The sequence below is a fragment of the Penaeus chinensis genome, chromosome 27 (genome assembly GCF_019202785.1).
Source record: "Penaeus chinensis breed Huanghai No. 1 chromosome 27, ASM1920278v2, whole genome shotgun sequence".
Taxonomy (NCBI): domain Eukaryota; kingdom Metazoa; phylum Arthropoda; class Malacostraca; order Decapoda; family Penaeidae; genus Penaeus; species Penaeus chinensis.
Window position 1 is genome coordinate 32,331,553 of NC_061845.1, and position 10,000 is coordinate 32,341,552.

At 42.2% G+C, this 10,000-nt stretch overlaps 1 protein-coding gene across 11 annotated transcripts in view; it reads right to left on the bottom strand.

The window, feature by feature from the left end:
• LOC125039711 (ankyrin-3-like) overlaps positions 1 to 1,367 on the bottom strand; it is a 39,227-nt gene extending 37,860 nt beyond the window's left edge. For 2 of the 11 annotated variants that reach the window (XM_047633923.1, XM_047633931.1), the window contains exon 1: positions 269 to 787. The gene's annotated coding sequence lies outside the window, so the exon portion shown is untranslated. The other 9 variants (XM_047633930.1, XM_047633926.1, XM_047633928.1 and 6 more) reach the window with 9 other exon arrangements.
• Positions 1,368 to 10,000: the final 8,633 nt, after the last annotated feature.

Here is a 10,000-nt window from a genome sequence, read left to right on the forward strand (position 1 = left end):
CAGGCTGTCCATCTTGTCCATGTTGCCCTCCTTCGCAGCCAGGTGAACAGAATGAGATGATGTCACAACGCATTTGTATACACACAATGACAGCTGCAGGCAACCAGAAGATATTGGTAGGTAATTTTATGTCCCTTTATTGTTGTTACCAAGGGGTATTTTTATGTTTGTTAGTCACAGGTAAATTACCTATGCATCTGAGGAGTTACAAAACCTATGCAGAGTTTAAAATAAAGACACCCGTATGATAAAAAAAATGTTTACTCACGAAAAGGTTGCACCGGGGACAGTGAGGGCCCCAGAGCTACTGAACGTGGCTATATTCCCCTGCTGGTCCTGAGAGAGCAAGACAAGGAGTTCGGAATGCAGCATAGGGTCTGGGCTAGGCTGTTTCTTTGACTGTGGGCAGTGACAGAAACCTGGAGTGGATGCCTCTGCATCAAAGCAAGAGCTTCACATGAATGTAACTGAAACGTGTATTTTAACAAACAGTTTGATTTGACGAGAGGTTGGGTCCTCTGTGCAGCCCAGACTCTGTGGCCGCCTGTGCCTCCTTGCAGGGAAGGAGTCTTGTGCTGCTGTCATGACCCCTACTACTTGTACGGACATGGCATTGCCTATCTTGCTTCTGTCACCTTTTGGATACAATATATGTCAGTCACGGCATGAATTATCCAGTAATTACAGCACTCGATAAATGTTTCAAATACCTGCACTTCAACATTTACTCAATATTCGTATCCGATTCTGTGGCAGAGCGGACGGCCTCTCCCTGCCGTGCTTTGTTGTCACTCACCTCTGACCTCATTCACCGATGGCACAAAGTTTGGCAGTCCTGTATAAAATGATTACCAAGGGGGGGGGGGGGGTCATTTATTGCTCGGCCGAGTAACGCGTTATTGCTTTTCAAGTAAGTTTCAAGTCGCGGGAGCAGCTTCTGCTCGCCTCTCGCCCGCACCCTGGGCAACTCGCGGGCGCGCGGCCTTTGAAACGGGGCTGGGCTGCCATTGCGCCAGGGCGTCGGTTTTATTGTACATCCTTCCTCAAGATCTAACTTGCTTACCTTACAAAGGAACCCAACGAATGTGCAGACAGGCAGTATGGAGGCCCAAACAAACATCTCTCTGAGGTGAACGTGATTTGTAATTTGCTATTATTCCGCTCTTCCCCTGTAGAGCAGTTAAGTAGACAAGCCAGAACTGCAGTGAAACACTCTGTCTGTCCGCACATCACCTGACTCGCTCTGAAGCACTCACTAGATCAACCATCGAAAGCTGTGTGAAAGGTGTGGCTCATCAAGCTCTAAATAAGTACCTTATATAGACCTTGCGGTTCATCATACCTCCATTTCCTCTCTTGCAACTGGCCCTCTACCTACAGTCGAGCTTCTTGAACTCTATCCTCCCCATGAATTTTACGTAGGGGAGACTATGGTAAGTTGTCCTTGATATGAAATTAAACAGGTAAACGAAATTCGAACTTCAAATATATATCGTTATGTTCATTAAGTTCTCATTCTTGGAATTATGGGTCCCTTCTTATTTTGACTGCCTTTCCAACAGGAAAATCGAAAATAAATATCATCTTTTGTCTTCTACAGACAACTTTGGTCTGTTAGACATTTTGGGGGGTCCTATTTCCCTTTCTAATCTTCCAGACCGAATTACTCTCCATAGAATCAGACGGCAGCGACACGGCACGCGTAGCATTGTCTGTAATTTCAACATTGCAGGGCCATGAGAGTGCAGAACCTGCGCCCAACGGTGGCGGTTACAACTCTAGAATCATCGCCCATAACGTCCACTTTGCCTCAGAGCCTACTTGACCAGAACAAACACAAGAAAACGATTAACATTTACATCTTTGGTACTTTCTTATTCATAAGTTGAATAACTACAGCATAATACATTATCTTAAACAAACACCTTTTCCGTAAAATCGTGTAGTAGGCACTCTCCCCTTTCTGATTGGGGAAGATGTGCAATACCTGAATATTGATTTACCTTTAAGGCGCTCATATAATTGAACAATATGTATCTTGCAAACAGTGCAAGCCATTTCTTCAAATCCTTCAAGTTGGAAAGACTGCAATGCACTCTAAATGAGCAAGATACTCGTAACCACATTGCAACTAAAACATGTTCACAACACGATTCCAGACTTTCTTTCTACAAATAAACCCTGTGACACAAGATGCTACACATCTTCCAGACACCCATCCCATTCCTCTAAACGCAAGGATAAACGGAACGAAAACTTGCCTGAGACGCTCGGCAGGACATTTAATCCCCAAATAAAGAAACAAATAGTCTATATCCTACATGCTCAAGCTGTCTGTTTGTAGGTGTATGTATGTATACATATTTAAATATGTGCATGTGTATTTTAATACCTTCGGATTCATCAATACATAAAATGTCTGCTCTAATTTATCTAAATATCTATTTGTATGTACACACATTTACTTGTGATGTATGTATGTATGTATGTATGTATGTATGTATGTATGTATGTATGTATGTATGAGTGTATGTATGTGTGTATATATATACATATATACATTTATGTATGTGTCGGTGTGCGTATATATGCTTATATTTCCACAATAGGTGTTACCGGATAAATTCTGATGAAGAGCAGTGGGCGTGTAGTTTCAGAAATGCTGTTAACTGCCCTGTGTACACACTTTGGACACACTTGCATCTACATACATACGTACATATAAGTGTTTACACACACATGTACAGTGATATATATATATATATATATATATATATATATATATATTCCTATATATACATATCTACACACATGTTCGTATGTGTGTGCATACGGATAGATACATACACACACACCCACACACACACACACACACACACACACACACACACATACATACATACATACATACATACATACATACATACATACATACATACATACATACACACACACACGCGTGCGCGCGCGCGCATATATATATATATTTGTATATATTCATATATGCATATATGTATTTATATATATGTATATGTACATATATATATGAATATATATGCAATTCTTTTCATATAAATATATATATGAATATATATGCAATTCTTTTCATATAAATATATATATGTATATATGTAAGTGTAAGAGAGATGGTCTTGGGCGGTCAAAGAAAGGGGTCTAAGCTTGCTGGTGTATTGCTGAGGATAGATATGAGACCCCCAAGAGACCCCCGTGTCCCCGGGAGGAGGACGAGGTGGTGGAGCTGGACCCGGTGGGGCTTGCCCTCTCTGCCGTGTCTCTCCTTCGTCTTACGCACGTGCCCTTTTATGGGGCGGTTCCCTTCGAGGGCGGAGGTTCATTCCTGTGCGAAAAGAGAAAGCCCAAGGGGAAGGGCAGCTGCTTGGACGAAGGTGTGAAGTGTGCCATCCGGTCTTGCTACGTATTGTTGACAACACACACACACACACACATACACATACACATACACACACACACACACACACACACATAAATATATATATATATATATATATATATATATATATATATATTTATGTGTGAATATATATATATATATATATATATATATATGTGTGTGTGTGTGTGTGTGTGTGTAGACATATATATACACACATACACACACATATGTATGTGAGAGAGAGAGAGAGAGAGAGAGAGAGAGAGAGAGAGAGAGAGAGAGAGAGAGAGAGAGAGAGAGAGAGATAGAGAGAGAGGGGGACATAGGAACAGAGGGAGAGATAGAGAGAGAGACTTTGACACGTTTATTGAGACAAAAGCTTATCTTCCTTAAAACGATAAGGCAACATAAGAGTATTCGTAAGAGTAAATGGTTTACATATTGGTAACACGATAATTTTCCACCCTCATCTTGAAAAGTCCTCTCCTAGGCTTACATAATCACATGCGGCACACATAATATATAATATGCGGGCAATAATAATTATAATTATAATCCCAAAGATAAGGTCAACAGTTTGTTGAGTGAAATGTAGGTGTCTCAGGAGAATTATGCATAACATGCGACGGTCACCCTCAACTCAGTGAAAACCTGCTCAAGACACAGTCTCAACAGATTACGTTCCTGGGCATATTTGCCAGGTAGGATTATACTATTGGCGCAAAATGCCTGTACCTCCTCAAAACCTCAAATACCTGACCACTCCTAATCATCCATACAGTCTGTTCAAGTAAACTTGTTATCTCTGCATTTCTATACGAGTATGTCTGAAGCACAAGACACTGTAATATATAGGGTATCAAGGTATGTGCTCTAGGTAGTCTACACACCCTGCATTATTTTTCTTGCTCGCTTGTTTTAACGCCTAACTCCTAGTAATATTTATATCCAAGCCTTATCCTCATGTACACACTGTCTTTCCATTTACTCTTGCCCCTCCAATAAGTGAAGTCTGTGTTCATCGGTAGATACATATAGTGTCGCTCGTCTCAATCGCCTTGCCCTTCCTGGCCTCGTCTTAGTCTAACTGTATCCTTGCCCGCTTAAGAGTCCGCATACACCTCATGCTTCCTGGTCGCCCCCTTCGCAACCTCATCAGCAGCTTCATTTAAGGTAACGCCGAAATGCGAATGGATCCAGACAAATGTAAGCACACGCCCCAGACCCGCAACCTATGCGTTAGAAAACAACACTCGTCAGCTATGTGGCCAAACACAGGGTTCTTGCTGTTAAGTGAGTCCAATGCTCCCCTGATATCCACAAAGAAGTAAGTATCTTTATTAATTACCTCAATCTAAGTACTGTCAGTATTGCCCATAGTTCAGCTTGTGTTGAAGATATGTGATTACTCAGTCCCATCCCAGTGCTTGTAGTAACCACTCCACTCCCAGTGAATGTCTGATGATGACTCCACCCAGTTCTGACATCCTCCATTACTGACCCATCACAGTAAACATGAGCAATATCAAGTCGTGTTAGACCACTTATTTTATAGCCGTACGTTTCTTTAAGTTGACCTGGCTCATACATGGATTTATTCATAAAGGATCTACATCTATGTTAATATCCTGATCCTCCCTGGCGGCCCTTTAGGAGATATCTGTTGAGAATGATAATCCATAATACTGAATGCCGTGTCTAAGTTCCTTCATATATCCTCGCTTGCCTTGCCTAAAAATGATCTTATGTTGTTAAAACCGCTAGCCATATATCTCACTAATTTCACTAATGTACATACTCAGATATTAATATGTCAGTACCTTCTCCACTTGTTTGTCATTTAACTCACGTCTCATGTTATCCCTTTGTTTGCTCTAAAACTTGTATCAATATGTCATATGCGTATATAATTGGCTTGACACCCTGAGGATCTCTCTGAGGCTATTCTGTTCATTAGCACATTAAATAGCGTTGGGTTTAAAACGCCTCCCTGTAGAGTACCCACCTCGCGATTTCTCGCCGTTGATAAACTCTTCTCTCAAACAAATAGTCACCAATCCACGTCAGCAATTTTCCCGTGACACGTAACCTTGTCAGCTCACACACACACACACACACACACACACACACACACACACACACACACACACACACACACACACACACACACACACATATATATATATAATCACTTCTCCGATGGCTTTATCAAAGGCTCTTTGTAAATCTGCACTTCTCTGCATCGTTTGATAAACATTGAATTAGGCAATCGGATGCTCCCTTTTCTTCATAAAACCGTACAGGTTACAAGGTAGTCTACCTCCAATAATGTACACCAGTATGTTTAATAATATTCGTTCCATCATTTTACATAAAGAGGATGTCAGAGATACAGGTCTGTACCCTCCTAATGATATCGGAATAGGTATTGTTATTTTCCCCAGGCCTTCGGCAATCTACCTTCCGAATAGCTCATGTTGAATAGATCTAATAAAGGGTTGTTCTCCATACTAACTAATGCGTTTAGAATGTTACGCCATCTTCTTCAGGGGTGCCTTTCCCTCTTTTAACTGCATTTAGGAGTTTATGTGTAGTTATACCTAACAAGATACTGCAGTAACATTTAAGGATGACTCTATTTACTCCTTTCTTTCGGTTTCCCACATGTCTAAGGCCACACGAATGCTTTGTGGTAGTAAAACCAGAGATACCTTCGCCCATTCCTGAATATGTTTGCCTGCCTCTTCCTGTGGGTGTGGGCGGCTGATGAGGTTGTTTGTTTTACGCCTCACCTTATTTACTCGATACCATATTTCTTTAAGACTTGTACATTCCTCGATATTTTGTGCAAATTCTTGCCAGTATTTCTCTCTGACTTCTTTCTGCTTTTCTCCACACATCTTTGATATATCAAGGGGTACATCTTTATCCTGTTCCTGTTTGCCCTTTTTTCACCCACTCCCTGTGTGCCATCCTTAACTCTTATGTCCATTCCATAAGTGTCTAATTACTGCAGTACCTGTTTTTCTTTGTCCCATGACCTTTTTCCTTTCTGTGTGTCTTAGGTGTTGTGGGTAAACGTCTTCCTATCGCACTCAACAAATCCCCGTCCAACCTATATAAACGTATGGGTGCATAGTATTTATACCTGCTCTCTATGTTATAAACAAAATTGTTAGCTGTCGTTTACATTTAAGGCGTCTTCTGTACACATAAAAGTTCATTCCGTATTAAAGTTAATCCAAATCCACTTGCAGACATTGGTCTTGGTCAAGGAGGCTTCTAACCCCAGGAGCTATGCTTCATTGCTAAATGCATCAAGAGCCACCACTAGGGTTTCTAGAAATTCAAAAAGAATAGCAACCTCATCATCAAAGTCAAGGTCTATAACTTTGATATTGCCCAGAGTTGCTCCACAGTAACTGTAGACAGTAGCTCTACCCAGTATCCAGTCCATGCAAGTGTTGAAAAGTGTTGGTGCAAGAACCCAGCATTGCCTCACTCTTGAACTAACAGGGAAGAAACAGCTCACCACTCAGCCCCCACCACACTTTGCAGCACTTTCAGTGCCAGTATAAAGGCTTGCTATTAATCCAATAATCCTTGTTGGAAGTCCTCTTAGTCTCAGGATCTCCCAGAGTAATTTGCGATGCACGGTATCAAACGCCTTCTTGAGGTCGAAGTAAGCTGCGAGCAGCCCACATCCAAACTCATGACGGCGCTCTACAATGACTCGAAGCGCCAGGATACGGTCTATTGTGGACTTACCAGGAGTGAATCCAGATTGCTCCGGCCTCTGGTGCCTCAGCAGGTGGTCTCTGATACGTCTCAGTAGGATATGTGTGAGGACCTTGCCTGGTACACTGAGTAGTGTAATGCCTCGGTGATTGCTGCAGTCCCACCGATCCCCTTTCCCCTTCCAGAGACGAATGACCACACCCCTCAGCAGGTCAGGGGGAATGGTACCAGTCTGCCAGATGGCAGACAGGACAGCATGCAAGCCCCTTGCCATAGGTTCTCCACCAGCCATTAACAGTTCAGCTGGGATGCCGCAGACACCTGCTGCTTTACCATTCTGCATCTTGGAGATCTCTCCCCTGACTTCAGTCAGGAAGGGTGGATCCTCGTTGATGGGTGGATCTGGCAGAGGAATCTCGACACTACCCGTATCCATGTTAACTGTTGGTGAATCAACCTGATACAACTGCTTAAAATACTCAGTCCAACACACCTGCACCCCATCAGGATCTGAGATTATCTGGCCACTTGCTGAGCGGACTGCTATTGTCTGTGAGGAGGGCTTGGAGTTCAGCTTTCTCAGGGCTTGGTAGGCAGGACGAACTGTACCTTGTCCCTCCTCAGCAGTGACCTAGTCCTACACACCGTGGAACGATGAAAATTGTGATCCCCTGACAATCGAACCGCACGACAAACATCTGTGTCTCTTGTGAGATGAAATTCTGTCTTGCTCTTGGGCATTCACCAATCAATTCTTGGGCTGCATCGAGCGTTTCATGCTTGAAGGTGTCCCACAGAAGAACAGGGTCTGTCAGGCTCCCGAGTGCTGTGAAACGACCAGAGATAGCCTCAGAAAACCCCCGGGCACACTCCCCCTCCCTCAGATTGTCCACATGAAACACCCTAAGGTGTTCATCGGAGCGACGGGGGGTTCTCAAGTAGACCTGGAGAGTAGCCGCAACTAATCTATGATCAGTTCCACAGAACTCGGCACTCCGATATACCCTGATCCTTCATCGAGTGCTAAGAGGATGTGGTCAATCTCCTTGGCATACATTACCCATATCGCTGTACCAAGTCCAGTGATGCGGGTCAGAACGCTGATATCAGGAGCCAGAAATCCTCAATTTCTGGGACGTAATACCTAATAATTCTGTGACGTTTGCTACAGAGGAAAACAAATATATATGTATACACATATACGCTAGTATTATATCATGTCAATATATATCTGTGTCAGTACAAATATAATTATATAAATGGCTTCAAATAACCTATAAATATTATAAACAACCGAAGTTTTCAAACAAAAATGAGATACTCATAATATCAGTTTATATAAGCGAGAGTTTTCCAAGAGTTCTTTCTCGTGTGTGATCGCGGGGCTTGGCTAGGGTAGTTTTTTTCAGGGTGTTGCTAGCAAGGATCACGATAACAAATGTCCATGCGTTTTTATGTTACTATAGTTAAAATCAGGAAGTTTGTACTTTGAGTTTGAAACCTAATCGTGTTTTCTTTTTTATTCGAATAATATATTGCATAAGTTGGGAATGTTTTTCCAACCTGGAAATAACATTGCCTTTTCTGTGTCTATAAACTGCAATTCTCTGTAGGATTTTCTTTTCGTTTTTCTTTTCAGTTTTGAGAGTTACATCTGCAGTTTAAATATCCAACATACAAATATATATTGATGAATTTTCACGTGCATCTTTGACATCAAAATGTCAGAATTTGTTTCGTTATTACTTATCATAAATATTAATGGAGTTGATGACATGACGTATCAATACATGATTGCTTGGATTAAGTAGCTCATTCTGCTATTGTACAGATTTGAGCTCAGAAGTAAAGTCTGGTCCGGAGGTGAATTAAATCCAATCCTGGCCGCTACCAGGATCAAACCCTTAGTGAAACGCGAAATTATTACTGAGTAGTTCACTTACCACTTCACATTCTCCTTGAATCGCCTGTCTACCAAGCAGACAGGCGTATTCAGGTCATCCACCCTTATTGTGCGTTGCCTCCTTACCACCTAGGAAGAATGCATCAGCCTATCCTTTAAAAACTGGTAAAATCTGTCACCGTTAGCAGTGATATTGTCCCTCTCATATAATTGCGGGTGACTGGCACTCAAGTCACCCACCATCAGAGCAGAGTCAGAGTACATACAATCTGGTAAATATCTGAGATCAAAGCATCACCCAGAGTTGTATAAAGTGACCTTGTTGCTTCACAGTATTAAACTTTTGCCATAAGTTGGCACTCCCCGTGTTCGGTCACCGGAATGAAGATGGTATTCTCTATAACTATTAAGTATGAGAGTATCACTTTCTGTGTCTCTGGTTTCTGTGAGACAAACTACATCAAAATCGTTTCTCAATACGAAGCAGTGGGTGTCTGTAACTCTGGTAAGTAAAGTACTCACATTCCACGATAATGTTCTAATATCATGAGGCTCCGTCAGGCTATTATCGTGTCCTTGTATGTTTCCAACATTTTTCGAATGGTTGCACACTCGTCTCGTACAACTTCCCATTATTCCAAGAGGTTTTCTTTCTCTTGGTCTTTGCACTTTAGCAGGAATGACTTAAAGGCCGCAGAAGGTGTTCCTCCCACTACACTCGTTTTTATTTGTCTTTCTTTCCCCTTAATAGTTATCTCACAACTTACACTACACGTCCTGAGAGTGAGCATTGCCCTTCGGTGATGGCGCAACACGCGATCGGCCCTGCAGCGCTGGGGACTGAAGTCGTAACCTCCCTCAGCCCCTCTGCCTGCGTGGTGGCCCTTTTTCTTGTGCTGCGATTCCTTGCTATGGAACCGCCGAAATAATCTTTTGTTGTGGCC